Source organism: Rhamphochromis sp. 'chilingali' (assembly GCF_963969265.1).
Source record: "Rhamphochromis sp. 'chilingali' genome assembly, chromosome: 19".
Taxonomy (NCBI): Eukaryota; Metazoa; Chordata; class Actinopteri; order Cichliformes; family Cichlidae; genus Rhamphochromis; species Rhamphochromis sp. 'chilingali'.
Window position 1 is genome coordinate 31,597,439 of NC_137946.1, and position 17,797 is coordinate 31,615,235.

The window sequence follows — 17,797 nt, forward strand, 5'->3', positions numbered from 1 at the left end:
CTGTCCTACAAATACTGCCATTTTCTGTAGTGCAAAAGAAACACACAACATTTTCTTTATGTGCATTTCATATAAAAGACAGAAAGAACTAACAGTCATGTTTTTAGAGCAACACTAACCACATAAGGATGCAGGAGGAATGGCTGCAGCGTCAGAATCTTCTTAGCGTGGGCCCGTTTCTTCTCTCTTTTTACTCTCATTGACACTTACAGTTTGTTTAGCATTAAGCACTAAAAACTGCTACACAGCTTCACAGCAATATCCCCGCAAGCTGAAAAATGTCTTTACCCACTGCACCTAAATGTAACTGCAGTGGGTTCTTTATAAGCATCCATACATGTAGAGCTGACAGCCAGACCCATGCCACAAATAGTTCAGTCACACAAGGGTAAAAAATATGGTAAGCACCCTGCTAATAGGTAAAAATGGGAGGTTGCATTGGGATTTTTTTTATGTATTCTTTTGGAAACTGACTGGAAGTAGAACAATGACTTCTGAACTCCTGCCTCATATCTACGAGTGTCTGGCTGCACTCTGCATGTACATTTTCCCGATTTCTAACAAACAGAAACATTGACGTTTTGCAGAAAGACCACATATACATATAACAATATTACAAATGACTGCAAAGAAATGAGCTCTTTTTAGGGTTCAGCAGGAAAAGCCTCTCTTTTTTTTTTTTCAGTTGTAACTTTAAGGCAAGATGGCTGCTGTAAACAAAGATTCAGCTTTAGAGAGAGATGAGAGGTCTCAAATGATATGAGCCGTGCAAGAGACTCCGTGAAAGGGGTTCAATCGATGTTGCTGCATTTTCTGTTGGTCCCTGACAGAGGTCGATAAACATTATGAATTATTCACGTTCCTCTAAAGTTTGCAGAAAGAAACAAAATGCCGTACAACTTTAAATACATCCAGGCATTTATGATGCTTTAAATAAAAACACAAGCACAAGATGCAGAGAGCAAATTAACAGAGATGTTCTGATTTTTCACTAAACACACTGGCTGCTATACAGATGGTAAAACTAATTAATTGCTTTGGCAGACTCTAGTAGCTCTTTATCGTCGGGTTTCTTCTTTCTCTTTTCTCTTACTTAATCTTTTCCTCTGCCCTCCCTTCCTTTACGCCCCTCTTCTTGTTGTTGTCACATAATTTATAAGCAGTACATACAGAAAATAAATTGCTGAACATTTGGAGACAAATCACCCTGCAGAAGATGCTGTATTCATTCAAGGCCAGCTGCCTACACCATAAACATTTTTACATTTTTATAGACAATGCCCATTGCCCTACTTACTGGAGCTACAAAAACGTATGTTTACATTATTCCTGATCAGTTCCAAAGCTTTTTTCCTCATAAATGCATTTTAAGAGTATTAAAAATGTTTGTGTAGTCATCACAGGAAAGATTAGGTCTGCTTTGTGCTTTGGCTATGATATGTTGTTGTTGTTGTTTTTAATGTGATTTAACACAGTGAAAAAATGACATTGTTTTGAATGTTTTCTGCTTTGCAGTATTTAAGTGCTGTGGGAGACTTTGACAGCAGACATCTGAATGAAATGATCTATATTCCAAATTTATATGGTTTGGTTTTCTGTTGCTGCTCATCTGCTCTGACAGCATAGATTTATAGTTTCCCGATATTTTTTAAGTGCTACACTTGCTTAATATTAATTTAGAGAAAAAATAAAATAATGAGAAGAAAAAAAGGATCTTAATATCTGTTGGAAGCGTAACAAGGCAAGTCTTTACTGAAGAGTTATCTATAGCTACTTTAGCAGGTGATATTCTCTTCCTAAAACTGTCTGAACGCACCGCTGGAAGGTAAAAATGCTAAATGAAACATACTAGGAATACCTATTTTGGCACAACAGTCGAAAATGATTAGCTTGGCTATTTGCTGCTAAGATAGAGACCGACTAACAATTTTCAGCAAGCAGGAGGAAGCTAGGCTAGCTGATGGTGCTAGCTAGGTGGGTAGCTAGCACTGGTAATAAACACTGCTACTAATGCTAAAGCTGGATAACTTCAGTTTCAGATAACACTGCCTTATGAAAGTGCTTTCCTCTTCTAACCCCCACTGACCAGCAATTTTAATTACTGCAGCCTTATTCAGTTTTACTCACTTTGTGTTTAGAAACTAACAGTTTCAATCTGCATAAAAGGAAAAACAGACCTCCTGGTTTCCTTTTATTCATGCGTGTTATCTGCTAGAGTGTCTCATGATACTTTGCCAAGCACTCTGTAAAAACATGGACTACTATGAAAATGTAAATTGCAAAACATACCCAGGTAACTTAAGTGGGACAAAAAAAAGCATAATCTAGGGAATTCCCACCAGCAGTAGATTCTCTCGTGCGCCCTTCCTGATGTATTCATCCAGTTACTTGCAATTATTTGCACTCAGTATTAACACCATCCTCCAGACTTGCCTTTGGCAGCAGTCTGAGAGAAGAGAGAAGCGCCGCTGAATTATTGAACAAATCAAGGTCCCAGGCCATGTATTTATATGATATTGGTAATGAGGCCGCTGGAGATTTTGCTGTCAGTTGTAGAGGCAGAAATAAGATCTTCATAAGCCCCATAAGTGCATGAGTTGAGCACAGGTGATGGCTTAACTGACCTGCCTATGCTCCACTTTCATTTCCCCCAAGGACCTGCTGTTTGATCACTGCATGCTGTTTAAGTAGAGCGCATCTAAAAGTTTAACTGTGTTTATGTGTTGTGCTGTTCTATAAGAACCTTTCCCATTCTTCTCAAAAAATAAAGTGATGTATAATATAATAAACATATAGTCATAGCAAAAAGAAAGTACATCCACTGGGAGTTCTAAGGTTTCATATATCAGGATGTGATAATTATGAGGTCTTAAAATAAGGTAGATACAACCTACAACACATAACATATTACACCATGTCATTACATATTTAACAAAGGGTCAAACAACTAAGTATGCCTGATGATTCATTAAATTGGAGAACCACTTTGAGCAGCACCAACTTAAAGAAATTGCTTTCTGCCCAACACGAGTCTCACTCATCACGTTGCTTCAGGTCACTGGTGTTTGTGACACTGGCTTATGCACAGCTCTGTTACGGTCCCACCAGAGCGTCCCAGTCATGTCGAGAATCTTTCCAAACAACCAAACAGTGGAAAACTCTTGTTTGAAGAAACCAAAGAGTAGGAGGGTGAGCACCATCCAAGCCAAATGTTGGTACATAAGGAGTGTGTTCTCCACAGTCACACGTTCAATGCTGAATTCTACTGTAACATCCTCAGCAATGCTTCAGCAGTGCATGAAATCATGCAGCAATGCAGGAGACTTTTGGCCACATCAACTCGATCTCTGCTTACGATTCGTCGTAATCATTGGATTTTACTCCGTGTGATGTTGTCGCGGTAATCAAGTGGTCTACAGTTGGATAAAGACAAGGTTCTTTTCCTTGTTATATGAACGTTATAGTCACACAGTTGTACAGTATTTTGTTTAGCTAACGAAGCAGTCTTGCTTTCAGCAGCGACTGTAGCACTTTCAACTATAATACAGACAAAGTTCCCTCTTTGGTTTTTGAATTTCTTTCACTTTCCTCAATCTTTCACATAGTGTTGCTGAAGTGTTTTTGAACTTTGAAGGGCCAGTAGGAGAAGTTCTTTCCTCCAAAATAGAGCCTATAGCTGCAAGTAAATAACTTAGTATTTCTCTGTACTATAACTAATAACTTGCTATCGCTCTCCTCTCTCCATTATTCCCATTGATATAAAAACCAACCTGAATCAAACCTCTCCAGCTGCTCACAAAATGTGACAATAAGCCCGTCCCCCACCCCTGACTGCTGGTAGCATTAAGAGAATCCACACTCTGTGGTGGAATACTTTCTCTGATATATTTTATATCCTTGTTACACGGTGCAGATTTGCTTCGATTCACCTGTTTGCGTAGGCTTTGTCATTTGAACTTCACATTTCTCTAAGATTATTCAGCTTTACCTCGCTGTTTCCAAGAATGAACATTTAACCATGTGTTCGTTGGTGGCATCTATTCTGCGAGCGAGCTTCAAAACCTGCCTGTGTGGAAATCATCGAAAAAGAAGTGATGATTGATCTGCAAGATGCATTTCTTTCAAACCTTACTGATCTTTGGGTCACTGCTTTTGTGATCAGTGTTCGAGGTGAGAAAAGGTTTGCGCATAAACACAGAGGCCTCAGAAGAGATTAAAATTAGTGTTGAAAGAACAGAAGGAAAAAAAAAACACGTGTTCTTGGCAAATGAAGACAACCAGCGATCGATTCAAGAGTGACACTAAAGAACACCTGTGAAAATCAATGTCTGGTTTTAGCACACCGTCTTTACATATGTATGAAAAGACTGACGCACAGATCAGCTTTGATCCTGCTGCGACATTCACACATAAAATAAATGAACGAATCACCATTTCTGTTTAACTAATCAATAATAATTCATCTCATTTCTTGCAATCAGTCCTTAAGAACTTTCGTTTTTCGCTCTCCAGTTCCATACTGTGCGCTCTAACCTCCATTTCATTTTAGTAGAAAATGGCTCTGTAAATATGGTTTTCCTAACTTTAGGAGTGCTACAGTTCAAACACTTATAACCTGTGTTGTCTGTCTCTTAAGCTCGTATATCTGTCCTGCGGTAGTCTTTCTGTGATCTATTAAAGCTCCTGCTCTTGCTGCGGATCACAAACTCAAACAGCTGCCGAGTGACAGTGAGACAGCCTCCGCGAGGCTTTAAGTTCGACCTTTCTTTCGCTCTTCTACAAGAAAAAAAACCAGAGTTAGAGAAACAGTAGCTATTTATAGATATGCAATCAGCGTCACTTCTCACTAAAGTTGAGTGGTTGAATGTGACACGACTTCCCCACTTTTGCCTTGTTGTCTGTTAAAGACAGTTTCATTTTTCACGTAGCTTCATCTTTGGTTCACTGAGCACGTCCTACTTCTCTAACCCATTCTCTCATTTACACTGTGGTTTAAATGTTAGATAACAGAGTCTGTATTTGGGCTCCACAGTGAGAGAACCACAGCGCCTGAAGTACTTAGCACTTAAGGAAACGTTCACATCTGCAGATTTCTTTCTCGGTGAGCAGGAGCGATGGCTTTGGTTCCATTTTAAGGACTTTAGAGAGATTTCTTTCTATTTTTTTCAGAGCACACCTAAATTATAATCAAAAGATTATAATCCAGATTGTGGCAGTGGAACTGGAAATATGAATAGCCCCCACTGGTACCATTCTCATTTACTCAAGTACTTTCCTAATGTGCACTTTTAATGTACTTTAATGCTTATCTGTACTTATTTATACAGTATAAAGCTGCTCTCTTATACTCTATATATACTCTATATTTCCTCTACGTATAAATCCAGTAATATTCAATAGAAATACAAATAGATAGAAGGAGCCAGCTCTATATAGGTCGTTAAAGTCATCTTCAGCTACAGATTAATTACTCAGTAATGATGTTGTAATATAATGTAATAATTCTGAGAAGTACATTGTGCATGAATACTCTCAGTACTTAGTTCGATTGATTAATGAAACTAATTAATTAGTTTGACGCTAAAACATGGACTATTGCTAAAGCGTGTAACAAACTTAAATAGTTTGTGGTTTATTACTTAAACAGGAATTATTAAAGAAAAAAAATCACTTTTTCCAAATCAGTCATTTTTAAGAAAGCACCGTGCCACTTTTCATATGAAACATCAGTTTGAAGACATTAGCTAAATATTTTACCCACTGTTTTCTAACCCTAATTATTTCCTAATCAGATGTTTTTAAAAGTCTGTATGTCTTCCTGAGCAATGCATCAGTAATGTGTGACCTCACATTCTGCTCATTAGAAAAAACAGAATCTAATAAGTGTTGGGGAAAAATAAAAGGGGGGAAATTGTGCAGACCTTCACTAAAAATAAATAATTGCAGTTCATTCCAACGGCAGGAAATGTATCATCATTAATAACCTGACCTGCCTCTGCAGTTGTATATCAGGAAGTTCACATTTGTCATTTCTTATTTTTCTTGTGTTTCTATAAGCACGAGCTAAACCGATTAAACAATATTAATAACAGAGAACAAACTCCAGAGTGTTGAGTCAATATGACACCCTCTGTCGTGTTCAGGCTTTCTGCTCTGTAGGTTTTCTCATCACAGTCATTCGCCTTGAATGTGCTTCAGTCTCACTGATGTAAAGAAACTGCATCACTTTCAATGCTGGATTCTGCAATTTGGGGCCAAATTTGGGATTTATTCATCCTTTCAGCTTAAAGACCAACACATCCATACTTTGGTAATGCTTATATAATATTGTCATATTCTTAAGCATTAGTAATGTACTAGTGAGGGCTTAATTCATCATTACTTCTCTGTGTAATTTATAAATACAGATATAAATGTTCATTCTTGATTAATAACCACTTATATATAATGACTGACAAAACATATATAAAGACACAATATTAATAATAGTATTTTATAAATACTTTATATTTTAATTCATGATAAGTTCAGGCGTGAAGCCTTTAGCATCACTTTGTTTTTTTGTTTTTTATTTTAATGTATTCTTCTTTCACTTACTCACTTTGATTATATTTTTCATCATTACAGCATTTCTTGATAGAGAGCTGCTATATTTTTTTTTTCTTGAACGTGTCACATTTTCCTCAAAGTCCACAATCAGTAGTTTAGCAATTAACTTCTCAGCTCCTCTCCACCACCTACGGGTGAAGTAGTCTTGTCTTTGATATACATCAGATGCTTCCCCTCTAATTATATTCTCTCGTGATTGGCAGCTGTACTTGATGAGGCTGTCATACTGTATATTTCTTAATTAGTGCAGATTCTGAGCTGAGTCTCTGTTATGGCTCCGAGCAGGGCTGCAAGGAGAGCTGTGAAATGGCTCCTGAACTTTTTATGAGCATGAATAAAAAGGAGTTGCTGTATATAATAACACGCGCTCACTCCTCTTTGTTCAGTTTAAAACTGATAGAAAATAAGCTGGTGCGCCAGTGATTAACTCTGTGACGGACAGTTCACAAGAGGACAGACTGTGCAGATGCATCTGGGAATGACAACAAGAAAGTGAAATCTTCAAAAGTCTTCAGGTGTTGTATGAGTGAGTGACAGCAAATATGTTTGTATGACATTTTGTTTCAGTCTGGATCTGTGAGGCTGCATAAGGCAGCCAAGCTCGGTGGGATTCAGGGGTCATGCAGACAATACAGACACGCCGGGGGAAATGGATAATAAGGCACAAGCGAACTCAATCAAGCCAGGAAAAAGAAAGAAGTGAAAGAAGGAAGGGAAACTAAAGTCCAGAAAGCCACTCAAAGAAGTAACCTTTTAAATAATGCAGAGAGTAAACTTAAAGAACGGGTAGCTATGGGAACAGAGCCGCCACATGGGACAGGAAGACGGCGAGGAAACAGAACGTAACAAACAACGATCGTAACTCAGACCAACATATTTGTTCTGAGGTTTCCAGTGAGTAGCCATGCCAACCTTTTTGACATTTTTAGGTTGTTATAACATAAAAAAGTAAGAAAATATACTTTATTCTGTTGTCTGCAGACTTACTATTTTGGTGCATATACCACTGGGGAACAAATATTTAGCTATGCTCTCCTATACGCTCCTCTGCCTCACTGAAAGAGATCCAATTCTGACATTGTTTTCGCTGTACATCGAGCATTGTGTTCACACTACACACACACACACACACATGCGGACTCACATTCTCTGCTGTCTGTGTGTTAGATCTTGTACTTACACACACACATACAGCTTACAGTGGAGCTGGGTGACTGCCAGCGCTCACGCGACGCTCAGTCTGCATCTGCCAAACAGAGCAACTCATAGAAGTGTCAGACATTCAGTAACAACAATCCCAACTACACTGATCAAACAGCAGATACAGGCCTTACACACACACACACACACACACACACACACACTGCTTATCAGCAGCCAGCAGCACAGGTTTGTACTCTATGTTGAGTTCATTTCAATAGATGGCAAATTCAATGCCGCTTCCTTTTGCTCCCGTCCGAGTCAGTTCAGTTTGATTCCATTTGAGTCACATCAGTTCACTTTTGTGTCATTGTCTGCTTTTAAGAAATGAGTTGCAAACTGTATTTTTGTGATGGTGACAAGCACAGCAGTCTGCGTTTGATCAGATAGAGGATCTCCTCATCTGCTCAGATCAGTCTTAACTACTTAACACAAAGCTGATGTGGAATTCATGTTAATGATGTGTAAAATCGGCAATGCTCAAAATCACGTTCACATTTTCATATAAATGATGTCCATCCTGTCATATTTTATAGGACGATTTAACATTAATGCGTCCTATAAGAGCTTCAGATCATTTGTATTCACTTATTTCATACGGCGAGTGAAAGAAGAAATATTTTTACGGTAAAATGTGTCTCTTATACAAGCAGCAGTTCTTAGAATTTACCTCTTACATCGGTGATTCTGTGGTTCTCGATTTTCAGCACAAAAGCAGTTTCTTTATGTCATGAGGTGAAATGAACCAAAATATATTAAACTCGAGCTTTAGACCAGCCAAACCTTAACCACTCAGACTGTTCCTATAGGAGGAACTGCTAAGGTTAGGATTGTTCCCAGTTGTGAACGACCACGAGGACAGCTGGAGGTTCCATGGATGAGCACAGTTGTGTTCAGAAGTTTCCATACACTCATCATGATTTCTTTCAACAGTTCATTTTTCAGGGTGGGATGGTTGTACTTGCTTTAATGACTTTGAAATACAAGAATTGGGTGCACTAGTTATATATAGTTAGTAGGGGTGCAACGATACTCGTATCGATATTGAACCGTTCGATACAGTGCTTTCGGTTCGGTACACATATGTATCGAACAATACAACATTTGTAATTTATTTTATCAACTTTTCTTCTGACGATGCTGTCTGTGTTGAGCCCTCAGTGGATCTGCGTTCGACTACTCTGCCTAGGCTCCACTGTCGAGCGCAGATCCACTGAGTGCAGCGCAAGCTAGCAAGACAGAAGCTAAGCTTGTTGCAACATGGCAAATTGAACCTCCCCCACCCTCATTCAGATCTGGCCTTTGGAACTATTTTGGTTTTCATGTGAAGTATGACCTTGAAGGTAAGCGCGTCACGGACTAAAGTAAAACAGTATGTCGGATGTGCCACGCAATGCTCAATTACATGGTGGGAACCACTGCGTTAGCGCAGTTTGTTTGTTAACGTGTTGACACCGTCCAGCCCCATGCACGGGGCGATCCACTGTAGCTCGTTAATGGAGATTTGCCGTGTTGTGCCGTTAACGTCATTTCAGATTAACGCTGACAGCACTAGTGGGAACACAACGAATATGACTGCACATTTACGCCAACATCATCCCAGTGCAAAGACAAGTGGAAGCAGACAAAAACAACAAGCACGCATGCTGCAAACTTTACCCAAGTCATTTAGACAGCCGTTAGCACAGGATTCTCCTTATGGGGACCTGATATGTTTAACCCCTGGAGGATCTTAGAAAAATGCATACGCTATCGGACCTAGAGCCACAAATCGACCACGCCCAAAAAGTGCTATAAAAAATTTATATATTAATATTTTATTCCACTTTAAATTAGCCAATCTTTTAAAACTACTTCTCCCTGAACTATCCATGTAAAGTTTTAATTATATTTTGGGGGTTTTAACCCTTTTAATCGCAGTTTAATTACATGTGCGCACCGTTTTTTTTAGCCCCCCGAAACAAAACGAAATATTTAAAAAAAAAAACATTTGAAGTAATATTTGATTGTTATTATAATTAGGCCTTTAGATGGACTAAAGATTGGCACCAACCTTCATTTCGATCGCCTTTTATTTTTTTTTTCCGGACCAGAAAATGGTCTCCAGGCGGCAAATGCTCCTCCTCTAGGCCAGAATCGGTGCATGCTCCCGGGTTGACTCGCGACGATGACCGGGGCATGTTGCGTCGGACCCCTTTTTCCAACACGCACATCCGGTACCACGTCACAACAAATACGTCATTTCCTGTTGATTAAAAAAAAAAATCCAACCTCAAACGGTCCTGGGGCCGAAAATTGTCCCGCCCGATCAGCGGGCGAAGCCGCTGCAGCACGCCGGAAATGACGCTTCATTCCCCGCAGGTCTCTTTAAGCAGCCCGCTGTTTTCCAGCCCCGGGTCAAATGTGGAGCAAGGGCGCCACCCGGTGGACAAATAAAAAAATTACAACTCTAAGGCCAGTACTGCAAGCGGAAGCGGAAGCATTACCGATCACGATCGATTTGACCGTAATTTTTTTGCCGTGAAAAATAGCGTTTATAATGGGTTTCAATGGGGCACAAATCGACCACTAGGTCCAATAGCGTAAGTTTATCGATAGCTTAGCCACTGAAGCTAATTTCCGGAAGTCATACTGAAATTTTAACAGTAAATGTGACCGAACTTTTTTTTGCAGACTTTCGCTATATTCCATTCAACACTGTGCAAATGGCAGGTAATCAAAATTTGAAAATAGCCACAAATCGACCCAAGACCCTCCAGGGGTATGCTGCTGAGAATATAGCCCAGAAGAAGCGTATAGTGTAGCTTTTATTTTGAAAAGAGACATTTCTCTGTAATAAACTCTCTTTTCCAAAGATGAGTGATTTCTCAATCAGATAGATTTATATTTTTATCCCTTTGTTGTTTCAGCAACATTAAATTTAAAAACTGTACCTTTGAGTTAAAATATATATTTATAATTTTAATAAATGACAAATTAAAAAGGCATGAACATTTTTTTTGTATCGAAAAAATATCGAACCGTGACACCAAAGTATCGAACCGAACCATGAATTTTTTGTAACGTTGCACCCCTAATAGTTAAATATTTTGGGGGGATTTTTTATAATCCACACACAGGGTCAAAAATATACATACAGGCTCAAATATGTCTACATGTAATATAATCTGTTGTGCTTTACACCACTGCATCAGCTGCTTGGCAAACCCACAAAGCTCTCTACGCTCTCTTCTTGAGCTAATCTGAAGGCCACGTGAAGTTTGGAGGTCTGTAGCGATCGACTCTGCAGAAGCTTGGCGACCTGTGTGCAACATGTGCTCTGTGATTAAACCTGGCTTACCACCTCAGGGCCAAGTTGCTGTCATTTCAGATCAGTTTCCCTTTCTTTTAATGCTAATAACTGTTGACTGTGGATAAAGTAGACATTATTATTATTGTTGTTGTTGTTATTGTTATTATTTAGTCATCCAAAAACCATCAAACTCTGGGTATGAAAACCTGGACCATTACAGTTTGTGGAATAATCTTACAAAGTATCGTAGGGTTTAAGCAACGGCACAAAATATTAAATTGTCAGTAAACACTCTTTGTTTTCGACTGTCTGTTTATTTGAAATTTACTTTGCTCTTTAGTCAAGAAGCACCAAAGCTCAGTTCTTTGATTAAAAATTCAAAAAGATCAGTTTAAGCAAGACAAAAGCCTCCATTTGTTAGGTTAGTTTGGGATATTGCTTTAGATGTCTTCTGAATTAAAAATTGAACTATCAGTCGTACTAACAGCTTGCAAAGTCTGCCGATGTTGGTTTTCCTGGAGGGAAGTGGGTCTGAACTTGAAAACACCGCATTTGACTCACAATAGCGACTCTCAATATAAATGAAGTTTTTCGAAGTGAAGTGTGGAGTGTTCTTTTTAAATGTTATTACAGCGTACTAATCAGAATCAGAATCAGAATCAGAATACTTTATTGATCCCTGGGGGAAATTATTTTTTGTTACAGTGCTCCATTTTAAACCAACATTAAGACAAGACAGACAATACGCTAACTAAGAATAGTACAATATATACATATATATACATACATACATACATAAGTCACTTATAAATAAATATTTGGAAAAGAAACATGTGTAGCTGTAGCAGCAAACAGTGTGTTAAGTGGATGCGTTGTACAGGGAGATGGCCACAGGCAGGAATGATTTCCTGTGTCGTTCAGTGGTGCTTTTCGGTAATCTCAGTCTCTCACTGAACGAGCTCCTGTGACTGACCAGCATGTCATGGAGTGGGTGGGAGGTGTTATCCAACATTGTCTTTATCTTGGACAGCATCCGCCTCTCCGACACCACCTTGAGGGAGTCCAGCTCCATCCCCACAACATTGCTGGCCTTACGGATCAGTTTATTAAGTCTGTTGGCATCTGCGACCCTCAGCCTGCTCCCCCAGCATGCAACAGCATAGAGGATCGCACTGGCCACCACAGACTCATAGAAAATCCTCAGCATTTTCTGGCAGATGTTGAAGGACCTCAGTCGCCTCAAAAAATAGAGACGACTCTGGCCCTTCCTGTAAAGTGCTGTGGTGTTTTTAGCCCAGTCCAGTTTATTGTCAATGTGTACTCCAAGGTATTTATAGTCCTCCACAATGTCAACACTGACCCCCTGGATTGAAACAGGGGTCAAGTGTTTCCTGGTCTTCCTGAAGTCCACGATCAGTTCCTTGGTCTTTGCCACGTTGAGCTGCAGATGATTCTGCTCACACCACGTGACAAAGGAGTCGACCACAGCCCGGTACTCTGTCTCATCATCCCTGCTGATGCATCCAACCACCGCAGAGTCATCAGAAAACTTCTGAAGATGGCAGGTCTCTGTGCAGTGGCTGAAGTCTGTGGTGTAGAGGGTGAAGAGGAAGGGGGAGAGGACAGTCCCCTGTGGTGCCCCTGTGTTGCTAATCACCTTGTCAGACACACACTGTGGGAGACGTACATATTGTGGTCTTCCTGTCAGGTAATCAACAATCCAGGACACCAGAGAAGCATCCACCTGCATCGCTGTTAGCTTATCACCCAGGAGGGTCGGCCTGATGGTGTTGAAAGCACTGGAAAAGTCAAAAAACATGACCCTCACAGTGCTCGCCGGCTGGTCCAGATGGGTGTAGACACGATTGAGCAGGTAGATGATGGCGTCCTCTGTTCCGAGACGAGGCTGATAAGCGAACTGAAGGGGATCCAGATGTGGTCTTACTATGGGTCGCAGCTGGTCCAGGATGAGCCTTTCCAGGGTCTTCATGATGTGGGAGGTCAGTGCCACGGGCCTGTAATCCTGGGGGCCACTGGGACGAGGCGTCTTTGGTACAGGGACGAGGCATGATGTCTTCCACATCACCGGGACCCTCTGCTCAGTCATCCGCTTTTACTTACATTATCATTCTGGTCGAATAGGGTGAAAAATTAGAGCTTCAAGGGATCATCTGGGTCCTCACCATCAATAGATGAACCAATGAGAAGCAGCAGCTGCCTCTCTAAGCCATTCAATAAGCCGTTTGTAGAACAAGGATTTCCATTTGCATTTGGAAGCCAAGAAATAGAAGATCCTGAGATTGTGGATTACTCCCCTGGCTTTGCTTTTGAAAGGAAGAATTAAGACGAGGAGTTTTGGGAGCTTTATAGGGCAAATGGAATTCAAAGAACTTTGTGTGTGTGTGTGTGTGTGTGTGTGTGTGTGTGTGTGTGTGTGTGTGTGTGTCGGTCGATTTTTCTCAGTCTGGGTGTGAAAATGTTTCTGATAAATTGATGTGCACATGAGACCAGAGATAAAAAAAAAATTAAAAAAAAGTGAAACACAGTGATAGTTTCCAAGAAATAATCATTGCTGTGTACATATCTATAGCTTAGCAATTATATGGTGCAATGTATGTGTTTTAACCTTGCTTTAACATTCAGGCATAATTCAAAGATGGCGCCAGTGTGCTCGGCAGGCCGTCTTCGCCTCTCCTTTCGACCCCTCTTTTTTGACTTTTGCATTGTACTCTTCATTCTCTTGGTAATATGGTCATCACGTGGCAATGTACTAATTACTTATGACCGGCAAACACTTTTAAATCTTCGATTCTCTCACTTCTATGGTTCGGATCCATGCTGGACTCCGGGAGACGCCACCCTGTCATGATTGGACTCCTCCACCAGGATATCTTGCCTGCCCCTACCCACCCTGTACAAGAAACGCTATAGGAAGCGGGGCAAACGGAGTGGCATTCGTGTCCGTCTTAAGGCTTACCTTAAAGCACAGGCTATGGCTAATCCAGATGCTAGCATGGGTATTCTACGTCCTCTCTCTGTTAGGCTGAACAAACAGACTCTATGGCAGAGCACACAGAAACGCAGGGAATGCAGAAAGTGCTCTTTATTTACAGTGTCTGGATTATTTACACAGGGTGGGAAATTGCGTACAGTGATAAATAAACTGAGGGAAACCAGAGAAGGGGGCTGACACGAACTCGTAGGGAAAAGGGGAATCGGCGCACGCAGGGTGGATCTACGAAATTTTAGGGGAAGATACCGAACAATCGGTAAAAAGTGGCAATAAACATGGGGAGAGTTGGAGAGCTCACTTATCACACTGGCAGTACAGGCTCGGGCAAGAATCACCGGGATGCGAAGGTAAAGATGAGATTGATCTCTGTAGTGATCCCGGAAATACAGCTTCACCAGCAGCTGACAGGCAAGCGGGTGATGGATCTGGCTAAGGATACTGGACAACGGATAAGCAGGCAAATTCCAAAACATGGGTTGGCCGTAGTGCACACCGTGGACACAGATGGCTCTACTAAATGTAAGGTCGCTGGTGAATAAGACTTTTGTTTTAAATGACTTTTTCCTCGCCTCGGGGCTGGACGTTTGGTTCCTGACAGAGACTTGGATTTGCCCTGGTGAGTCGTTCTCCTTCTCGGACCTTCTCCCCCCAGACTGTGCCATCTTCAGCTCAGAGGTGGTGGCTTAGCCTCGATTTTTTAAAATAAACATAAAATTCGGCAGCCCCCCCCCCACCCCCCTCCCTAACCTAGCTTGGAAGTCCAATTACTGGAGTTGGCCTAATCTTCGAAAACTCTGTGTGTTGTGGTCTACGACCGCCGAATACAACAAGGCTTTTATTCATGACTTTGCTGATCTATTAGGATCTGTTCTGTTTAAATATGACTGTGTTCTTATCACTGGTGATTTTAATATTCATATCTGTTGTAAGGATGATCCATTAGCCAAAGACTTTCTTGCTCTAACTGACTCTCTTAACCTTGTTCAGTGGGTAAATGAACCAACCCACTTTAAAGGCCATACCCTTGATCTGTTTTTTTTCATATGGCCTGGACATTTATATTAAGAACACTGACAATGCTGGGATCTCTGATCATTTCCCAGTTATTTTTGATGTTGATTTATACAATACAGAACTGCACCCTGGGGGCCTCCGACGCCCTATGCGCATAATTAATTCTGAAACTGTGGCTAGTTTTTCTGTGGTGTTCCTTAATTCTGCACCCACTATTACTGATTGTCCCATAGCTCATACAGTTGATGACTTTGCTAATTCTTTGCTATCCACATGCTCCTCTATCCTTGGCGTTGTAGCACCTATTAAAATGAAATGTCCTCGAACCGCTTCCCGACATTGGTTAAACGACTCTAAACGTGCCCTACGACGTGTGTGTCACCGAGCCGAGAGGAGGTGGAAAAAAGATAAGCTCCAGGTATCCTTTGATATCTTACGTACCAGCCGCCTGAGGTTTCAAAACGCTGCTAAAATGGCTGAAGTGGCTTTCTTTTGATTTTATTGAGACTAATGGCCATAATTCTCGAAAGCTGTTTAAAATCTTTAATTCAGTGGTCAATCCCTGTCATGAAATGCCGACGGTGTCTTCTCCGGCTCTCTGTGAACAATTTTTAAATTACTTCACAGATAAAATTTTATCTCTCAAGTCTTCACACCCTTTAGTTGTGAGCCCTGCTTTCACCCCAGGATGTTTATCAACCTTTCATCAGTTTGGGCTGGTGTCACTTACTGCCCTTAAGCAAATAGCTGAACAGCTGAAAAATACAAATTCTGTACATGATATTCTCCCGTCACGCATTATCAAGGATGGGTTTGATGGAACTGGGCCCAGTACTTTAACTCTAATGAATTCTTCATTGCATTCCGTCAGCCTTTAAACATGCCATAGTGCAGCCTATTCTCAAAAAAAGGAGCCTCGATCATAAGCGTGTGCAGGCTCCGTGTTCATGTGTGTACAGGCTCCGTGTTCAGGTGTGTACAGGCTCCGTGTTCATGTGTGTACAGGCTCCGTGTTCAGGTGTGTACAGGCTCCGTGTTCAGGTGTGTGCAGGCTTCCTTTGCACCAAAACATAAATGTTTTAAAAATGATTCACTTTCAGGCAAACTAAGATTTCACTGTGAAGACTGAGCTGAGACTCATATTTGTTTGGAACATACTCATCACTAAAGTTCTCAGACAAGTTGTTGCTGCAGTGTCTTCCTGCAAAACGCTGCCATTCGACTGCCAGCTGGACATCACCTGTACTCCAATCTACCCACTGACCCTCACTGTGAACTCACCCTAAAAGTTCTGAAAGACATTGCTTGTGCACCACCTTTGAGTCTGAGGCCATGGGCATGTTATTAATGAGTTATTGCCCTACATGAAGAAGTTTAAGTATCTTAGGGTTAGCTGAGTGGGAGATTGGCAGGCGGATGGATGCATGGCCTGCAGTGATGCATGCCGGCCTCCTGTTCTACAAACAGAGGTATGATGCTAACATAAAGCTAGGAGCAAGAGACCCTCAAACCTATAAAACTTTAGCTCCTGTGTTTTGTGTTTTTGGCTGCAGCGTTTGCTTGAAAATTACATTTTAATAATTGATTTCCTTTTTAAACTCTGCTCCAATATCAAAGTTAAACAACTTCCCAGAGTTTCCTTCACCGTTCACCGTGTAACACCTAAGGTTCAAATGCAGCCCCGGTCTCCCTCTGACATTCTGCATTTCACACACCTGGACTGTTGCTGTGAGGGGGAAAAAATTAATGTAGCTCAAAGAAATTAGAACAATAAATGTTTTTCCTGCTGTTTAACAACCGTTTCCTGTTGGCACTAGTCTGGCAGTGCGTGGCTCTGCTGCGGAACATTGTGTTTTGTAATGAGGAAATTTGTGGAAAATCTAGCCAAGGGCAAAATGCTCAGGAAGAAAAATGACAGTCAAGCTAACAGCAGATTCCTCACGCTCCTGTGTGCATCTTCTTGCCCTTGCTGTTGAAGCTTTCAGTGTCTTGTTGCATTTTCTCCACAAAATCACAGAAACATTTCAAATGCCTTCAGCTTTCAGCTTTGAATGTAACCAGACAGCAGCCAGATAAGTGGATTTCTGCGGTCGAGTCAGATTCGAATTTCGTGCTTTTTCCACATGTTCCTACCTGTCTTTCCAACCCTTTTCCCCCCTCGTTTAGACGAACCGTGACAATTGTTAGTGTCACTTTGCTTTATGCAAAGGTTCCTCAAAGTCACAATATTCTGGTAGTTGCAGGCGGCTGCTGTTTGTTTAGTCTGGCAGGAGCTTTCAGATTGAGAAGTTCCGCCGGTCACTTTGTAAGTGCTTTCTTTATTGGTTGCCCTTGGCTGGAACACACTTGGTATGCATGTTGCACATGATTAAAAGCCTTTTCTCATGCTCATGACCTAAGCTGTGCTGAAGAATTGTGACCCTTATTTATCAAGCCAAGATGAATGAGAAAAGTGGAGAAAAAAGTGAAATGCAAAACCGGCCCCAACAGTAAAACCAGCAGGCTGGAATAGGACAGATTCCCCCTGTCCTCATTCTGACCCTTTGAGGTGGGGACTCCACAGGCCTTTAAATGTGTTTTTGTAGAATCAGGATCCAAAACATTTGCTGCAGATTCTTTAGGTCCCCAAACACACTTGGTGAAAATGTAATTTACCCGTAAAGCTAATA

The 17,797-nt window shown here is 41.0% G+C and overlaps 1 protein-coding gene across 2 annotated transcripts in view; it reads left to right on the forward strand.

The window, feature by feature from the left end:
• Positions 1 to 17,797, forward strand: part of sgcd (sarcoglycan, delta (dystrophin-associated glycoprotein)) — a 353,669-nt gene that overhangs the window by 119,241 nt on the left and 216,631 nt on the right. The window contains exon 1 of one of the 2 annotated variants that reach the window (XM_080867177.1): positions 14,566 to 14,730. The exons of the other annotated variant lie outside the window; for it this stretch is intronic. The gene's annotated coding sequence lies outside the window, so the exon portion shown is untranslated. Of the gene's footprint in view, positions 1 to 14,565; positions 14,731 to 17,797 lie in introns of those variants that run through there. 2 annotated transcript variants of the gene reach the window in all.